The sequence below is a fragment of the Bactrocera tryoni genome, chromosome 1 (assembly GCF_016617805.1).
Source record: "Bactrocera tryoni isolate S06 chromosome 1, CSIRO_BtryS06_freeze2, whole genome shotgun sequence".
Lineage (NCBI taxonomy): Eukaryota > Metazoa > Arthropoda > Insecta > Diptera > Tephritidae > Bactrocera > Bactrocera tryoni.
In genome coordinates this window covers 36,346,625-36,367,740 of record NC_052499.1, presented here as the reverse complement: position 1 = coordinate 36,367,740, position 21,116 = coordinate 36,346,625, and the positions used below count along the sequence as shown (strand labels likewise).

General features: G+C 35.9%; 1 protein-coding gene across 4 annotated transcripts in view; it reads right to left on the bottom strand.

Moving 5' to 3' along the window:
* The window catches only part of LOC120782686 (rho GTPase-activating protein 7), a 246,354-nt gene that overhangs the window by 198,159 nt on the left and 27,079 nt on the right, over nucleotides 1-21,116 (bottom strand). The window lies entirely within an intron of this gene.

Here is a 21,116-nt window from a genome sequence, read left to right as displayed (position 1 = left end):
CATAGAAGACAACTTAAACCCATAAAAATTGCAGTTTCACAACAAGCGAATTATAAAGGAATACCCAGAGAAGCAGCTTTCTACTGAAAGATTGAAAAATAGCTGGGGATATAATAAAGTGCCCTCGTAAGTTTCTTCAACACAGAAAGCGCTTTCAATAGCATCCAGCCTAATGCCATACCGAGCAAACCGAGCAACAAAAAAAAAAATCGATCCAAAAAAGCTTTCAGCTCTTGTTCAAGTTCGCAAAACAATGATTTTGGAAATCGAAAATATCTCCTAAATATTTTTAAATATATAATGTTATTAAACGATAATTACCTTTCTTCATTTTTAAAATTCTCTAAATCAAATAAAACTACAATTGCTTCCCCTAATGTTTTTTTATATTTTTTTCTGTTTAGAATTGTGACCTGTTTACCATAAGCAGACAAATTTGAGACGATATTTTGCGACTAGAGACTGTGTTATGAATAATAGCTTTTCACTAATTGGGACTTTGCTTCAAAATATCTCAAATAGTGACTTGAGACGACATACTAAATCTAAACTATTGTTCTCTTACACCCACAATGCTCAATTAGATATTCTGTCACTAATATTCACTTCTTTTCCTTGAATAGTCCTTGATTGGAGACATGTTTATTTGGTAAACAACAATACTCAATCAAGGCGTTCCACCGCCATTTTACATTGACGAATAACATAGATTGACCAAGTAGAGAATGACTTTCGAAAAGTTGTAGGCGGTCGCTCTGAATGCTTGTTTGTGTAAAAACGATACAGAACAAGTAAGGAAGGGAAGGGTCACCGAACATTTTATACTCTCGCATGATAAAGTGATAATCGAGATTTCATTATACGTCATTTACATATTTTTCAAATACCGTATTTTTGTAAAGTTTTATTCCGCTATCATCATTGGTTCCTAATGTACTATATATTATACAGAGAAGGCATCAGATGGAATTCAAAATAGCGTTATATTGGAAGAAGGCGTGGTTGTGAACCAATTTCACCTATATTTCGTACATGTCATCAGGGTGTTAAGAAAATATTATATACCGAATTTCATTGAAATCGGTCTAGTAGTTCCTGAGATATGGTTTTTGGTTCATAAGTGGGCGACGCCACACCCATTTTCAGTTTTTAAAAAAAGCCTGGGTGCAGCTTCCTTCTGCCATTTCTTCCGTAAAATTTAGTGTTTCTGACGTTTTTTGTTAGTCCGTTAACGCACTTTTAGTGATTTTCAACATAACCTTTGTATGGGAGGTGGGCGTGGTTATTATCCGATTTCTTCCATTTTTGAACTGTATATGGAAATGCCTGAAGAAAACGACTCTGTAGAGTTTGGTTGACATAGCTATAATAGTTTCCGAGATATGTACAAAAAACTTAAGAGGGGGCGGGGCCACGCCCATTTTTCCAAAAAAATTACGTCCAAATATGCCCCTCCCTAATGCGATTATTGGTGCCGAATTTCACTTTAATATCTTTATTTATGGCTTAGTTATGACACTTTATAGGTTTTCGGTTTCCGCCATTTTGTGGGCGTGGTAGTTGTCCGATTTTGCCCATCTTCGAACTTAACCTTCTTATGGAGCCAAGGAATACGTGTACCAAGTTTCATCATGATATCTCAATTTTTACTCAAGTTACAGCTTGCACGGACGGACGGACGGACAGACAGACGGACGGACAGACAGACATCCGGATTTCGACTCTACTCGTCGCCCTGATCACTTTGGTATATATAACCCTATATCTGACTCTTTTAGTTTTAGGACTTACAAACAACCGTTATGTGAACAAAACTATAATACTCTCGTTAGCAACATTGTTGCGAGAGTATAAAAATTAAAGTGCACTCTAGATATGCTCCCATACTCTTACTTATTTATATATCTATATCAACATGAGTGTGTATAACTTTTCACCTTTATAGCGAATACAGCGCTTCACTAAGCTCAATACTCAGGTCGGCGTTTGAAGCGGTAAGTCGGTCAGTGCAATAATCAAGAAAAAAATGCAAAATATCTGCGAAGACATGCAATGACAAGGACTTTTGGATTGCTCATATCATAGTACAAAAGAAAGCACGAAACAGTCTACTTGCAAAAAAAGCAGAACTTATGCATTCAACTTAATGTGTGTTCGTCCGCGCAGGTGAGCTTGGATTAAGTTACACGCTTTCGAGACCGAAATAAAAAATATTGCACAGTCATACAACAACAGAAAGTAAATAACCACGTTGAAATGTAAACATTTGCGGTGGTGCAATCAGTAGGGTCAACAAATGGGCAAAATTGGTCAAATAACTGAAGGAAAATAGGAAATAAAAGTTATTACAAAATATTTAGTGTATAAACTTTAAAAACCGAAATTTTTGGACCGACTGAAAAATACTTATGTCACAATTAAGACAACATATTGCATAATTACTCGACAACTCATTTTTTAGGATATAAATTATTTAAAATTATATAAACAAAAATGAAATTACCTATTGCCAGAACCATACAACCTTTATTAAAAATAAATGCAAATTAAAAGAAAGGTAAAAATTTGTTGCTGATTATGGTTATATAATTACAAAAATATTTAAAAATGTCTCATTAATTAACTTTGTTTGCGAAAAATACTTTAGCAAAACAAATGCAAAGCTTCAATGCTAATATAAGTAAGCCAACAAATCTTAAAAATAAGTTAAAAAGATTACCAAAAAAATAAAAGAAACTTTACGTCCCTGGTAACCTTAGCACAGCTTTGTTTTTGTTTTGTGAATTTCCGCTCAATCCTTTCTTTACTATGCAACCCGGCTATCGCTTGTTGCTCTAATTCGCTTGACTTTATTTGCCACAAGCAGCAGATTTGCATGTCTTCCCTGCTGTTTCGGCTACGAGATGAACAATTTTGATTAGCCAAACACATAACAAAGAGACCATTTTCATGTAGAAAAAGTTGTCACAGCCAACGATTTAATTGTACCTTTGCAGTTGCAACAAAAAAAATCAGTAAAGAAAAAACGGCTCATTGCCGCAGGAAAATCAACCACCAGCATTTAAAAATCCTATTTAATGTGCCAGTAACTTCACTTTAGTTTCTGTGGCTGTTCAACTCTCGATTAGTTGCGGCATTTTACTGTTGATTTCTTAATTGCCGTTAAATGTGCAACTGCCAGAGTGCACAATCGATCGGCAATTTATCGAGTGCACAAAAACTATTCAATTGTTTTGACAATTAAAGAAAGCGGTTGGGTCAATCGAGTGACAATCCCTCCCCTTCCCCTTACTGTTTACAATTTCGTCCCTTTCACGCTTCGGATTGTTGGCTTACGCTAGCTTGCCACTCGTCAGAGTGGATGGGTTAATTATCGTAGCAGCAATTGTGGAGTTTGCATAGCCGTATTGCAGCTCATGATGCTGTGTGGTACCAAATCACAGCAACCAATGTAATCGTACTTATGTAATTATGTGAATACCTTATAGGAATATGAAGTGAATAAAATTAACGCTTGCTTTTATTTAGTGAAAAATCAAGATTCTAATCTTCTATTATCGAACACGTCCCAGTAGTCTATGGAAAGCTTCCAAAATCTATCCAGCTTAAAACCCCATCACCCATTCCATCCACTCCGAATGAAAAGATAGGAGAAAGAGAAGAATAGAGGAAATTTCTATGGGAAGAATAATATATGCGATATGTTAGTTTAGATTATTCCATCTTTCAGCCTTATGTTCCTAAGGGGCAGTACATCCTGCACTTCAGTGTCTATTAGAGTTATTTCAGCTTTATATTTTTATTTCGTTGCAGCTTCTACTCATATTTCCTTTGCATTCAAGTAACACTTTTAATTAATTTTATGTTGTTTGGTTTCCAGAAATGCATTAACGCTTAAAAGTGGTTGTCTGCCATTGGACCGCTATATGGTGTAATATTATAAATACCCTTAAGTGCATCCATTAAGGCTACGTTTCATTCATTGCCTATAAGTATTTGTGTGTGAGAATACATGTCCGTGATTTTCAGACCACGAACGTGTGAGCGAAATTTCGTTGAGTTCTTCATTTAAATTCCATGAGCGCTCCGCTCATGTCAAAAGGTCGTTGCTACTATTCGTATCTTTCTATATACACATATTCACTTTTCATTCAACAGCGAATGCATACAGTTATTCGTGTTGAAAACTTCCCGTCCGAATTGGTGGAAAATTGTCGTGCGAACTATGCTAATGGTGGAGAAGTTGAGAAGTGAGGTCAGCTCTAAGATTGAGATTTTGTTTAATGGATGTGAATTTTCAAATTGCCAAATAATGTGAGAATTACGTTCATGGCAAGGACGTGACAACATGAAAGAGAAAAGAGCGAAACAACGAATTGAAATTTGCTGCCTCTTTTGCTACGATTTGGAAAATTTAGTGGAAGGTAACCCAAAAGGATTGTTTATTTTTATTAATTTTTTTCCAAATATACATGGGACTTCAAAAATCTTTTCTAAGAATGAAAATATAATTTCTTCGAGAGAAATCTGCTCTTTTTGCCATACTGTCAACTAAATTTGTTATTGATTTCAAAGTTCATAATATAAAATTATAAAATCGGTCATACAAACAAAACCCGATTGCATAAGTTTTATTGATAATGTTAAATTTTGATATTTATAAATATGTGGGGCTGAATACGACAATGGGCATCTCTGCAATTCAATAAATACACTCAGATTTGTGTCACCATGAGTCGTGCACTAAACGCTACTTTGGAACATAATGTACGACGGAGAACTGCGACTCAAGGTACTAAAATGTATTTTTTATCATTGGGTTTGCAACAATTTCGTTAATTGGTGATTGGATTGAAACTAATAGACTTACCCTAGCAGAGAGCCAAACTTGTAGACCCGTGCTTATAACAGGAAACCGATGAGATCGCTAGATACAGTATAAATGGTTTTAGTACAGAAGGCTTATGACGGAAATTTTGAAGGCTGTGTCTTTATATGACGTTTTTTCCCTCGAAGAAATCTCAAAATAAAAGCTTACCGACGTGGATTTTTTTCTATTAACGTTATTTGTGCCCTTGGAGTATGCTCTACGTTTCGCACAGAAACGGAAATCCTGTCCTATTAAAAGCGGGCTTTCACACATTAGATCACTTCGCCAAAAAGAAGAAGAAGACTATAACTGATTTACTATACAGACCTCTAACAGAAAACGCTCTAGAAGAGACGGTCATTGAATATTCCAACTGATTCCCAACATTGGGCTATGGCTAAAATAGCCACATGGTGAGGTAGATTTTTATTTAACCCAAATTCTCACAGAACATGACTGCTTCAAAGCATATTTGAAACGAACACCAGTGCGATGACATACATATGTGTGCGACATTTGCGAAGGCGATACATTGAAAATAGAGTAGACGTCGTGCCACTGTCTACAAAACGAACAAGAGAGGCGATACTTAAATAATACATTTGGTATAGACCCAACAATGCGGGGTGTTAAAAAGCCGTTAAAATCATGAGCAGCAGCGGGAAATGTAACTCTAAAATTGTACGGACCACTAGGACGAGGACGCGGGCCAAAAACGCATAAAAAATTACTAGAGCACACGGAAAAAATTTGACGACAACATTGGACGGGGCTTTTTCAGAGACCAACAGGGTTGGTGTGAAGTAAATGCAAGTTGTCATTGAGTGCAATGAGACTTTTAACTACAAACGGTAGAAGGTTTAGTTCGGATTAGGGCTCCACATTGGCATGGGGTGCAGTCTAAACTAAAAACTTTAAACTTTAGCCTGTGTGTTTTAAGTTAATTTTCCACTGACTCTACAAACATACACATCTATAAATACATATGTAAGTTCACCAGAATCTTATCAAATTTTTTCATGCACTCATTAGTCATTGGAGGAGCGCGTTCAGTTTTTTATATTTAAGCTGCTGTTTAAATGCTGCTTAAGCTTTCATTTCCTATCATCGCCATTTTGTCACGTTAAAGCTAGCTTTATAGTCATCCCCAAACACACTACTGAAGCAACTACACAAATTATCGCATATGTATAATCACTTACGGGCTTTGATTCAGCTAACTGAAACACTGCCGATGGCCGAAATTTAACATTTATAGTATAAGTATGTTCTTATGGTCTCAAAGCAGTTTTATACTTTCCTTGAACTTTCTCCTGTCGCTACCTTTTTTTGTTCTTTTGAACATCAATATTTACCCCATACATACATACATTTTTTTACATACTTTTTGTTCGTCTGAATTATAAGATTATTTTCTGGTAACCCAATTGCTTATTGATAGTGCGTTGACGCATACAAATTGAAGCTTTACTCGTATATTTAGTGGCTTTCCGCGTCTTATGGCGCTGCAAAGCGGTGTCTCTCAAGGATTTACGAGTTTTCTGGTCGGTGAGCCTATGTAACACATATGCAGATATCTTTGGAGTAGAGTGTTGGTCGTGTCTGCGAGATACAAGTCAAGTAGATAACTCACTAGCGTTTGACTTGTGGCTCAACTTGTTGTTGCGCAATGCATTTGCACGCACTTACTTACGCATGAGTACGTGTGTGTTATTGGTGAGATAAATTAACTAATTTATATGGTAATTGAACCAATATCGACGAACAGTTTAAAATATCTGTGCACTTAGAATAAATATGTTTCTACGCACGGAAGATAGAATAGCAAAAAGCAGAAACAGGCAAAGTGCACAAGAAATGCAGAAAAATGAAAGAAATACCCTATTATTAACCTTTTTCATGACAAAATTATCTTTGACCCACCGATGCTTTAATAATCTTTATAAGTATATATTTTATTACATAAAAGGGTATAGAAAGATATTTACTTTATCTCTGTCTTAATATTAATCGGGCAGTCTGAGTGGCAGCTATGATAGTATATAGTATATTTAGAGATATCTGTGGTTCCGCCAAATAAGTAGCTTCTTGGTGAAAAAAGGAAGTGATCCCGTCTCATAAGGAAGTGATCAATATAGCAAAAGCTGAGGACTGGTTCTGTTATATACAAAGGGAGAGACGTTACTTTTGGGTGCTACAAACATCATGGCAAACTTGGCATACCGTATTCATGGTATAAAAATAGCAGGCAAACGAATACAAAAGATAGCATTCTGAACTCTAAACGATACACAACACATGGTCACATACATATGGTACATACATGATGTATACGAATGAGCCGCAAACAACAAAGTTGGAGGGATAAAACTCCTGTGTTGGCAACTATTTGTGATAGTGTTGTGTGTGGTTGTTGTCGCTCAAGTTGTTTCCTCAATTACACAAAGCGATCGTGTACAAAACAAATAACACCCAGATGAGCTGGTGCACTGATGAGGAAGAAAGGAAAATGGCTCAGACGTTTCGAATTCGCGCTTGTTTTCTTTTTCATATCTTTATTTTCCTTGCTTTTCCCTGGGACCCAACAGCTTTAACTGCGGCAGCAACAACAAAAGCAAAGCTAAACAGCAGCCGCGTCGGTGACTGATTTGAATGCCATGGAACCACCAACGCATCTTTGACTGGAACAAATAAACAAACAATTGACGCATAAACAACAAACAACAGCAAATAACACCAACAGATTGACTGGTAGTACATACATACATATGCATATATAAACATATGAAAAAAGTTAAAGGGGAATAGCCTTCTCATGTGGCAAGTGAAGTGAAAGAATCGCGTATAAATAGTTTGTACTGCGGCAAACCTGTGAGATCAAGCTACAAAGACAAAACTAAAGGCGGTCGAGAAATAAATAAGAAAAATCTAAAAAATTGAAAATAAACATGTAACGCGAGGCATGACACGGCGTTGATTCATGGAGGAGACGTGTTAGAACTAATGGTTTCCGAATGCTAAACAAATTTGTACATGCAGACATGCGCACTTACAAATGTATGTACTTGGAATTATACCATTGAACGTTACGCGCCGTTTGCCAGACCTTTGGTATTGGGCCAAGTCAGCTAATCTATCAAAGAGAATTGACGCTTTTGTTTGCCATAAAGAAGATGGAGAGAAAGCACTGAGTCATGCTCTAAAAGACGACGCGAGAGTGGGGGTGCGGCAATGACAGCCATAGCCAGACAGAATAAATTTTCTTAACAATGAATAGAAATTAGCAACACGGATCGATTTGTTAAGCATTTATTTGTGGTATTCCGCAAATCCATGTGGTACGTTTTCAACACTAACTGTAACACCTGTCATCCCTTTCTTCGTCTTTGCACTACTGCAAACAATGAACGCATGTTTTTTTCATGTTTACCACACAATCTAATTTGCATTCGCCTTCTTAGTACAGAAGAAACTTGTTTGTTTACGAACTCTAAAATATTTCACTTCCAAAAATATTAATTTTTAACTGAACAAATGGAAGGCCAGTATGAAACGCGTTCTGATAGAAACGTTGTCACCAATTCTTAAGTAAACAAGTAAGGAAAGGGTAAGTTCGGGTGTCACCGAACATTTTATACTCTCGCATGATAAAGTGATAATCGAGATTTCATTATCAGTCATTTACATATTTTTTTTATTTTGATGTAAAATTAATTAGATTATATCAATTTGTGTACTTTGAGTATTGAATTGTATTTTCATTTCCTAATGTATATATTATACAGAGAAGGGATCAGATGGAATTCAAAATAGCGTTATATTGGAAGAAGGCTTGGTTGTAAACCGTATTTCGTACATGTCATCAGGGTATTAAGAAAATATTATATACCGAATTTCATTAAAATCGGTCTAGTAGTTCCTGAGATATGGGTTTTGGTCCATAAGTGGGCGAGGCCACGCCCATTTTCAATTTTTAAAAAAAGCCTGGGTGCAGCTTCCTTCTGCCATTTCTTCCGTAAAATTTAGTGTTTCTGACGTTTTTTGTTAGTCGGTTAACGCACTTTTAGTGATTTTCAAGATAACCTTTGTAAGGGAGGTGGGCGTGGTTATTATCCGATTTCTTCCATTTTTATATATATTATAAGGAAACAACTCTATAGAGTTTGGTTGGCATAGCGATAGTAAATTCAGAGGTATGTACAAAAAACTTAGTAGGGGGCGGGGCCACGCCCACTTTTCCAAAAAAATTACGCCCAAATATGTGTGCCAAGTTTCATCATGATATCTCAATTTTTACTCAAGTGACAGCTTGCACGGACGGACGGACGGACAGACAGACATCCGGATTTCAACTCTACTCGTCACCCTGATCACTTTGGTATATATAATCCTATATCTGACTCTTTTAGTTTTAGGACTTACAAACAACCGTTATGTGAACAAAACTATAATACTCTCCTTAGCAGCTTTGTTGCGAGAGTATAAAAACAATATCATGTAGATCTATAAGAATATTGACTCGTTTACCTATTTATATCAATAATTTCTTGAGACCAAAGCATACCTACTAAAGTGTAGGGGTTTTGCGAGGATATATAGTATTTACATACATACAAACATTTATAAAGCGCCATCACAAAAGGCAATCGTCTAGCCCATGATGCACTCCATTGAAAATTAATTGAAATTCTGCCAAAGCAGAGTGCTTCCGCAATTAGAGGAACGTGGCTGCGGCGCGCATCAACAGCTGGATACACAATATGGACTGTGCATTACTTGGAGAAACAGTTGTGAAAATAAATTTTGCGGAAAGTATTACGCCGTAGAGAAATTTCTTTTAAATTCCCTTCCAGCATACAGCCCCGTTTGCACAGAGGCTTAAAGCGAAGGGTTCCACTCACCGATGGAGTCGTTTTACTGCTTTATCAAATATTCTAAAGTCATACCTATTAACTACAGCATCTGTCTATATACATACAAAATACACACATGGTCAAAATAATAAGTACATCAGGTATGTGTGAATGAAAAAATGTATTACTTCAAGTTTTCTGTCTTCTATTTGACTTTTATTTACTTCTTTCATCAGTGTCTAGTACATCTGCCATTATTTTCAATTCCTTTTGAGATTCGTTTTGGCATACTGGAGATAAGTTTGCGGCACGTATGAATTGTAATCTCATACCAGGTTTTTTCAACAAAATTCTCTGATTTGATCTTTATTTTGGAACGATTGCTACCAAATCTGTTGCGTTAGCTCCCCCCAAAGGTTTTCAATTGGATTCAAGTCGGAAGATTGACATAGTCATATAAGAGAACTCACACCATTGTCCTAGAACCAATCTTTTACCAACGTCGAAGTATGATTAGGAACATTATCCTGCTGAAATTTCCATATTAGTAGCATACTTTCCTCAGTATATGACAGCATCGTGTTTTCCAAGACATCTTTATATTGAAACCTATTCATGGTGCCGGATATACGATGAATTGGTCCTACACCATACCACGAAAAGCAGCCCCTGACCATTATGTTGCCCCCACCGTGTTTAAAACGGTCTTTTTTGTGGAATGTGAATGCAATTCTTTACCTTTCGGACGACGATCATTCCGTCAGGCATCATTTCCGAACAAATTAATTTTTGTTTAGTCGTTCCACAAGATATTTTTTTTTTTGTTTTGTTGAAACGTAACAAGATATGGTTTTACATTTCAATCGACGAACCCACTTGGGCCTGACCAATTTGCATGCTTTTTCGCGAATTGTAATCTTATCTGTAATTTTTTTTTGCGATAATGGTATTCTTCTGGCTAACCGGGCAGGTAAATTAGCTTTTATAGTAGTATTCGTCGGATCATTCGGGAAGATATTATGCTACCAATATCGGCTAATATTATCCTTGAAGATACCAATGGGTCCTTTTTACCAAGAGTGGCGATACGGTTGTCCAATGTCTTTTTTGGTCAACCGCGAGTTTCAACATTCTTTTTCATCCTTAGGGCATTATGCACGAAATACAATGAACGGCCTAATGTTTTAGCGACATTCCTAAGACTTTGGCCCTCTTTTATGAGGATTAAGACGATGTCCTTTTCCTCCGACCTGCAATGCATTTTTCTATCCATATATACATTTTTTAGTTTTTAATGAGTCTAAAACATGGAGCTATACAACCAAGAGCAAACCATTAAAATAAATCACTCGATTTGATGAAAATCTGGAAATAATTAGCAATGTACTTCAACGTCAACAATCTATTGCCACGCCCACTACAAAGAGTTGATTCAGCATTTTCTTTTCACAATTAAAAGTACTACTACATAATTGCTTTCGTGTACTTCCCAAACATTCGAAATTCAATCATGACTGCAGCCTAAAGGAATGTACTTATTATTTTGACCATATGTGTATATACATTTCGTACCGGCAAACACTTTTCTTAAAATACGTTCTGAGTGGGCTTAGAGTTCCATGTTATATGGTTCATGCCCACAGTAATACGACTAAAGACTGCAAAACGATCTAATGAAAATGAGTTTGTCTTCTCGCAAAGGATAATAATTTCACTTGCAACAAGATAAATATTTTTATGTTTAATGTTCGGAACGCGCCACTGTGCACAACTGACTGACATAGCGATGTTATATTTGCTATGAAAAACTCCACTTTGCCATAAAACAACGGCGCTTTCTTCCACAATGATACGCTAGTACCTTAGCGGTCAGCTGAAGTGCGACGTCAGATTTCGCACATTCCCAACTAGCCGAGTAACGGTTTTAAATGCAGTCCCTTTCTGGTTGCAATCAATAAAGCGCGATACACTCTAGCATGCCAGCTAGCACAGTATTAGACGAGCACTTATTGCAATGCGCAGCTGGAGCACTTATTGGCATACATTACTTTGCCATACCAGACAGATGAGCCCAGTCGTGGCGAACCACAAAGAGACTAGACAGTCAGTCACTCTTTCACTCTCCTGCTGGTTTTTTGTTTGTTTTAAGTACGTGCTTACATTTATTTGTACTGAGGAGCCGTAGATACCTATTAGGTATTTATTGGCAGTTTGATTTTGTTTTGGCAAGACATGCTGACGAGCCGGCTGCTTCCTGGATGCCTCAATTGCCTAGATTGGATTGCACGGGGTTATTGGCTGAATGAATGCGTGGCTGTTTGACTGTATTCGAGTTCGGTTGTGGGTTCGCCGGTTGGTACATGTGCTCGCTTCTGTGCTCGGTGTTTTGTTAGAGAGACAGCTGGATGCTTGAGCACATCACAACTAGTGAACCATATAATATTGGCTGATTAGTATGCAGTATCGGATGCATATATGCTATAATAATCGGTGGTGGTGGTTACGATCGATAACATGATCAAATTTCAAGCAGACGCTGAAAACTATTGAAGAATAATAGACTATGAACGTATATGTATATGTATGTACTTCGAAGCGGAAATGAATGCCCAACATGTCGCGGTTATATTGCAGAATAACAGTACAGCAGAAAAGATCCTATGCAACGATCTTATTACCCGATATTTTTAAATGCTAGAACCATACATATATGTATGTATGTATGTATATATAATGACAATGAAGAGTGCTCTCTTAATGACAGCGACGACGAATCAAGATCAGTTGCGGCAGATAAGTTTAATTGTCCTTCGTAGAAGTACCAGCAGGAAAGTATATTCCCAACAAAACGGGAAATGTGGCATGTGGGGAATTTTTAGCATTTATTTTAATGCAGTCACCTAATAATTTTAATAAATGAATGCCAGCGGAAAGGTCGCTCGCCTTCATGAAATTAACTCAGTTTCCGTTTCATTATATTGTTAATTGCATATACATATGTATGTATGGTACATAGGTATGTATGTATGTAGCGAGTATATCTGAACTGAACAGGGTCGCCTCAAACGCACTGGACTGGCAGCTTCGCTCGCTCTCGGAATTTAGAACTAATCAACAAGTATAAATGTATGCTTACAACACACAATTAAAAACCTGTCACTTACACACATATGTACATATGTATGTATGTACATATGCGGGTGTAAAAAGCACTGAAGGCGAATCATTCTGTTTATTGCCGGCCATGCGAAAACATAAATGCAATAAAAACAACAGTAATGCAAAGCGATTATTTATATGCATAGTTATCTTAATGTGCTGAAAATTAATGCAACGACTCGGATGTACTCATATCCATATCCATATACATATGTAAGTAAGAGTAGATACATACATACATATGTACGCACATAATTCATGAAGCTGCTCATTTCGCTTCAAGTACATCCTCCAATGAATAATAAGTTGATAAACCACCACAATGAGATGGCTCATGAGGCCTGGAAACACATGGACATACATACATATATATACAGAGATGATAAAGTTCGATGCAAACAACACCGCGCCATTTGTGGCAATGGTTATTGCAAGTGAGAATGCAAAGTTTTGATGTCATGCGCGGCCAACAATAACAGGAAGGCCAACGTCATCAGCGTCGCCGTTACCGCCTTCACCTTTGTCATCGCTCACTGGTTTGCTGTGCATTTGCGCCCACCACTTGCCGTTTATGAGTTCATTTAGCCACCAACGCCACCAGCGAAGCCATCCAACGTGCCACATGCCGACATAACTGTCAGCCCGTTTGCCTACGGCAGTCGGTCGCGCAAGTGGCGAGTAAAGAAGACTGCCACTCAGTCAGCCAGCAAGCCACAGATACAGTGCGCTGCATATGTGTAATTGTTTCTACAAAATGCTACTGTTACGCTCTGTTTGCAATGAACAACGAAAACAAATGATTAGATTGTGGCGGACGCAATTTCGCGGTAGGGTGGACGGTCGACGTGCTAGGGTAAGTGACTTCTATCGGATTTAATTTTACAAAACACAACGAGTTATACAAAGAAAAATTTTTGAAGATAGTCCCTATTATAATTATATACATATAACCAATAGGATTTCTGGTTTAAAATCTTTATCTTTAATAAATGTTTGAGAGCAAAAAAGTGAGGTCACTGTCATAGCTCAAAACTACAACTTAAAATAATTATAATTATTCTAAAATTCTTTAAATATGTAAGTCAGTTTCTGTAGACATTTTTCCGCCAGCCGTTTCTCTCAGTGCATCAGCTTTGTGATTTGTAAGCAATTCGCCTGCTTTTTGTAATAATTTTGCTGGACGCATACATAGTACTTGCAGTTTACATTGAAGAGTACCGTACTTCTAAACGCATGTACATACATATGTACACATGGGTGCGTGTATGCCGGAATGAATTAGCTCGAGTGGTGGCCACAGATGTACTTCAATGGCCAGCATATTGCTTCGTGGCACAAGCATTTCATTTTGATGTTTTACAGTATAAGAAATGTTCGTTACGATAACGTCTTTCGGTAGTTCTGGTTTCGGAAAACGAGAGTAGAATTCTACCTCACACGCCTGCATTGACGTACAACATATCTATAATATTCACTGGTCTTATATGTATGCCTGCAATAGCTAAGTCCGGAATTTATAACCGCACGAAAGCCTCTTGATTACGCGAAAACCACTTGGACACTTGGGAGAATGGCAATCGTTTACGTATTTTGCTTAATATTAAGCGAGTACGTACGCAGACTATTCAGAATGTACGCAAACATGTGGAACAAAAAATAATAAATAAATTACATGGAACCGTTTCTATGTACTTAGCGTCTGTTTGATGGCAATATAGGAATCTGTGTGGTAGATTGTGCAGAATGGGTAGACCGACTGCTGATAGCGAATTGTGATAAAAGATATGCGAGTGAAAATAAAATCTTGGAGCCGTCTGGAACATGACGATTTGGAGCTAGAAATTCTATATTTTGGTTAAAATTTTCATGTTAATTTGCCTTGGGTTAGCTGTAATTTTCAGTAATGGGTATTATGTGCTTGTTAATTTCACTCTTAACTTCACTTCAGATGTCCTCTCTTGTGATCACATATTATTATTATTTGTATGATTTAAAGCGAAAAACCTTGGGGATAAAGCCAACAAAAGCAGTCTTTGAGGAAGTGGGTTTACAAATTTTACTACAATTTCGAACTACTCAATACTGCACATGTGCGTTTTATTATTGTTTTACGATGCTTTAAAAGGAGGCACACATAGTACATGCATAAAAAACGTTTAGCCATATTACAAGAGGAAATTTTCTACTTTAGAATTGAAATTTCATTAGAAAACCTGATAGTGGATATTTTTAATCGTAATGAGGAAACGACCTGCATACTGCTTACACTTAATACTGTAATAAGACCTTTGTTTTTTCTAAGGAATTGAAGTAATTGCTTCTTCTCAATAGTTTTCCCATTTTTACCCGCGGAACTACACTAAACTTAACAAAGTGCAAAACTTTGAATTCGGGAAAATAATTGCATAACTTATTAATCAACTTACGATCGAACGTGTCAAATGTAGTCATACTATGTTAGTCATCAGAGTGACAAAATTGTTAGAAGAATCTGCCAAGTTTTTAATACAAGTATAATACATAATATATATAAGATATTCGATGATTTGTATTATTTTATTTTATTTTCCTTAGGCAATGCACAAGCACCTATGTACGTCGTAGCCGGCCAAATACCCAAAGTTTGGCAAGCGATCAAGGATGATACACCACATGTTGGGCATAAAAACAAAAATAGAAAAACTAAAATATAAAAAACACTAAGACTATTTGCAATTGGAAACAAAATGCCGGCAATAGCAATATCAAAATGATATTTAAATCTCTGGCAGACAAACAGATACTCGATAATCTACGAAGGCTAGAAGACAAGCAAAATATTGTGTTTGTACATATATATATACATATGTATGTATGTGTGCTCATAAGAAGGACTGAACCTGAATGAACTATGAAACCCGCAAGAGATTAAATAATGATTTGTATTCACATAACCGAAGAAACAAGAGAGAAAATAGTAAAGAAAAGCTGAGACATCAATACTAAAGCACTGATTAAAGAACTAAATATAGTGGGGCCACAGCTGATAAGGCCTGCAATGTGCTGTGGAGTCGTGGTGTGAATAATATGACAAAAACATGTTTACATAGTCTAAAGAGCGAACTAAAAGTCCATCTGCAGCATTGCCGTCTGGCGAACAGCTGATAAAGCAATCGTTGAGACCAAACGACAGAGACTCGCTTAGACAAAGCAAACTAATCGAGAAACATACATATATATGTAGAGTATAATGATATCAAAACATAACAGGAGCTATGAGCGGTTAGTAGTTAGACATGAGCAGCAAATTCATGGAAGAGAGTAACAACAATAGTATAAACACCAGCAATACTATCAACACGAATCTCAGAACTCGTTTGCAGCCTGAACATACATATGTATGCATGTACATATGTAAAGATCTAATAGACCTGCAAGAAAAGTAACGAAAGCAAGGTTGAAAAAAGAAAGGCAAGCTGCAGTACACCAGGATATGAGGGAACCAATAGGCAAAACAAGTCTGCTCTAAAAATATCAAACATCAGAATCTTCAGCTTTATCTCCAGTTGGAGGCGACTGTGGAGACACGCACTCACACACGGTCGGTGGTCGCCTTAAGTGAGCGACCTGTTCGGCCACTCTTCCGCGGTCAACTAATTAACTCATAAACAAGCGGAATATACTAAAAAGATGTAAATAAAATAATTATTGGTAGCGGGCGACACTTCATACACCAAGATGTATACATAGATATGAGTTTTAATTTTTCTAATGCTTTTTCACCTATTTCACCTATGTAACTGAACTCGAAACCAAAGATAAAACTTGTTCAAATATTCCAAGCAAGGAATTTTAATATCAATTGCTTATCAGTTTGTGGCAAAAGAGAAGGCAAGAAAATCACTACACGTGCATTCCTCCTCACCGCGATTAGATTGCTGCAGTCCGAATTAATACAAGTAAGTGGCTAGTACCGTCGTGTGTGTGCAATGCAGTTAGTGGCTAGATTCGGAGCGATCTTATCTAGCGGCTCATCTGAATTATGCCGACATATTTTGTGGCATATTATGGGACATTCGAGTGGTGTAGGTTGTGAATCTAGTGATAGCGGTAATAGCGAAAGAACTTTAAACAAATTCAGCAGAAGAATGCGAGTACATACATATAGTATATATAATACATATGTATGTTTATAAATGCGGAGAGGTATGCGAAGTGCGTAACTTAGAATATATGAACAAGAACGGATGCAAAGATTGTACCAGTAACAAGAGGCCATGTTAAATGGCGACGAATATAATTTTAACATAACTCGTTTCTAATAGAAAGTAAAAAAGTAAGATGATAAAATTAATTCAGTCAATCATTCTCCATGTAACAGATAAGTTCTGAAATAAGACCCAAATCTGATCATAGGTAGGTAGGAGTGCAGCCCTGTTGTATTTCGGGCTCAATTAGCACTAGCTGTGCCATTTTATCTTAAAAAGTAATATCTTCTCATATTATTAATAGAATATTCCACCCAATTTAACATTGGAAACACAATAATAACAACAAATCGAAAAAAACGTATTTATATATGTAGACAAATACTCTTTCAAAGCTTCTATATCACATGGAACAGATTCAATAATCAGGTTCTGAAACAAGTAAACTCACTATGCGACAGCTCAGAGGCCATTCTAAATGCTTTACGTGCCCATATGAGATCACTTTTTCTGAAATGAAGGAGCTACAACTATTCAACTATTTTCGTTACTTTTTTTTCAACTAAAACATTTTTAAGCAATTTATTTACTTCTTCCAACTTTTTGACTTCTCGCCTTTTTGCCCTGAAATTAACAATTCTAAGTCGCACATGTGCGCGCCACATGTATCTCATCAGCATTGGGCTTGGCGAGGCCGCTCCGGGGTTATGCCAACACACTCACGTACAAAACAATAGCGCAACGGAATGGCAGCTATTATAAGACTAGAAATACTCGTTAGCAGAGAGCGGAGAATAACTGGAAATTAGCTGCGAAACGTGGCGTAGATAAATCACTTAAGCCCTCCAATTTTACACAATATTAATTTTAGATAAATTAATTGCAAAATTGTTTTAAAAGCGGGTAATTAAATAATGTTAAAATAAGCTAAGAGGATTGAAAGCAATTAATATGAATGGGTGTGTGTGTGCACGTACCAGCTGGAAATGGCAAAATATTGAAATGGAAAAATATGGACTATTAGGCAGAGACACATTAGCTAATGATTTAATGGTTTTCTACTGTCGCGTTTTTATTAGAATACACACATCTATACACATTTTTATATACATATGTACATATGTCTGTTTATGCGATCTTCGCAACACGAGCGTCGGCTGCGCCTAGGAATGAGCTTAATGAGCTTCCTCGTGTCGAATGGAATGTGTTCACTCGTATCTCCTTTTGTGTTAAAATCTCTAACTCAAATGTATTGCTGTGAACTCAAATATGAATTAACCGATTCACGAGATAATATAAAAGCAAAATCTAATATAGATTATTTTAGACTATTCCACGTATCGAAAAAGCAAACCTTAATAAAATATCATCAAATATAAGACAGACGGGCGCTTGATGTACACTTCCGTAGGGATTTATAACAAAAAATAATATAAATTTGCCTTTAGAACTGCTGCCTAATAAAAATAAATAAGACTGGTGAAAACATTACAAACTACCGAGTTTAAAAAAGTCATTGACATTAGATAAGTTTCCATACAAGAAATTGATTTGTTGTTCTGTTTGTATAAGAGCTGTATATGCTAAAGTGATCCGATCTGAAACATTTATTCAACTATTGTACCGTTGACTTGAGTAATAATCCATGCCAAATATCATGCAGATATCTTGTGAAATAAAAAATTTTCATACAAGGACTTGAATTTGATCAGCCAATTTGTGTGGGATTTGTATGATATAATACTTCGATCTGAATAATTTCTTCGAAGATCGTCGCGTTGCTTTGGAAAATAATCCATGACAATTTTCGCAAAGATATGTTGTCAAATAAAAAGTTTTCCGATCTCGGCGGGTCAACACATGATTAGCTTTTTGGGGGGAAAACACGTGTGCGAAATTGACTGAGGCTAATTTGCCTATAAATAGAGGGACAGATAAATAGACGGCCATGGCCAATTCGTTTCAGAACGTCATGCTGATCATTTATGTATTGTATATATATTTTATAGGGTCTCTTAAATTTCCTTCTACGTGCTATAAACTTCTTGGCAAACTAATATACCCCCTTCAGGGTAAACAAATATCATTACAAAATTTTAAATACAGGATTATTTAAATTCAAATTACCAATTCATTTTACCAATAAATATTTTAGTTTAACCATAGCTTTAATAATACTTACATATTTGAAAATGAAATCAAACATTTCAACTCACCTGGAAAATAAAGAAGAAGGTCATGTTTAGTTTAAAATCAGTAATAATAGCATATTCTTAAAAAAAACATTCTATAAAAATAACGTAAAAATACGATTATTAATTGCGTCGACAATTTTTACTGTATACAAATTTTTGTTCGGGTATATTTACATTTCTCATTTATTTATAATTTGAATCTATGTGTGTGTGTATGTCCGTATAACTGTAGCTTTTTCAGTAAATGAGTTAATCTATATGAATTCTCTAAATAGGAAACTTGTTTAACAAGTTGGGGCGATATTTTCGATACCGTCAACGCTCAACAAATTTGGTCTACGCCAGCTAAGCCACTCATTTTATAAAATAAAATATTATTATAGTATAGACAAACAAACTGTACATCGCGCGTATAGATAAATATATTTCGTAAAACGTGTATAAGTGCAAGTTGTTGAGCGCCTAAATGGCTATTCTGGTGGCCAATTACAAGCTTTGTTTCTATACTTGCCGAAATCCACAAAACCGGCAAATGAGTGATCGTTTTACGCATGTACTGACTGCACTCTACACATTTTGAAATTCAGTATATACTTATGTACATACATACTTCTAGCATTACTCAGTGCAATAGTCTATTGCTAAGGGGCTATTCTAGTTTAGATATAAAGAAATATTGTTTTTTTTTTTGCATTTTCCAAGCCTAACTATTCAAGAATATGTTTACAAAGGCTTTTCAAAATTCAAATCGTTTTTCTTGAAACTATCTTTTTCAAAAAGATACCCTCGATTACCCAGGTTATAATGGATTGATTTACCTGAAGATTTTAGAGCCTTCTTTTATGATTTTTCTATGTCTGGAACGATCCATATCCCCAAAATTTTAATTTTTATTTATTTTAAAAATTTCGAAACTGTCAAAACAGTACAAAAATTGCTTTTTTTACGCAGTCGAGTTTCGTGAAAAATGTCTTATCCAACTTTGCCTACGTTCCAGACATTGCGACATTATTCTAGATTAATATTGATTTTGGTTTTACTTCGCTAGACAGGTTGAAATCGTGGTTATGGTCCCGTGCCAAGCTATATAGATTTTTTCGTTTGTGTAATACTTTTTGAAACTTTCTCTGGTATTCTCTGGTCTGGTATTTATTTTCATGGCAGAACTTTAGCTTATATACACATACATACATACATCGCACATACATATGTATATACATCGCACATCGAAAATAAAAAAATGAGAAAGTTAAACCATAAAATAAAGAGCTAAGACCATACATGCTAATTATTAGCTTTTTTAATTATTAGTTGATCTTAAAGTCCAAATTGTTAAACACAGTTTTTTTGTTTTATAATTGTGAACTTGTTTACCATGTTTTCGTGCTTGCTTTTTACATTCTAAACTCCTCCAGTTTGTTCAATATTTGCCAAGCAATTATGACTCAATGCTAGTCGATAATTATTTCGCCAATATAAACACATACATACATATAGTATGTACATACATATGTAGCTATTTATAGCTCATGGACGCAAGATTACAAATACTTGAAAACAGTAGAACAGAAAATGCCAATAACAAGTGGCATCGATACCGGATAATTATGTATAAAATCGCTGTGTAAATATAATAATATTATTAAGAACTCATGTATTTACTCTTATTATAACTATATAAATACTTGTATATACAACAACACACTGAGGAAGAGTAGACAATGAGTAAATTAATTCATTTTAATATGATATTTATTTTCAGTATTTTACACATTCAGTTCTGATAAACTTACTCCCAGTTTCTAACGGTTCAGGGTAACCAGTATATGCATTGTTTTACTCTAATGTTTGC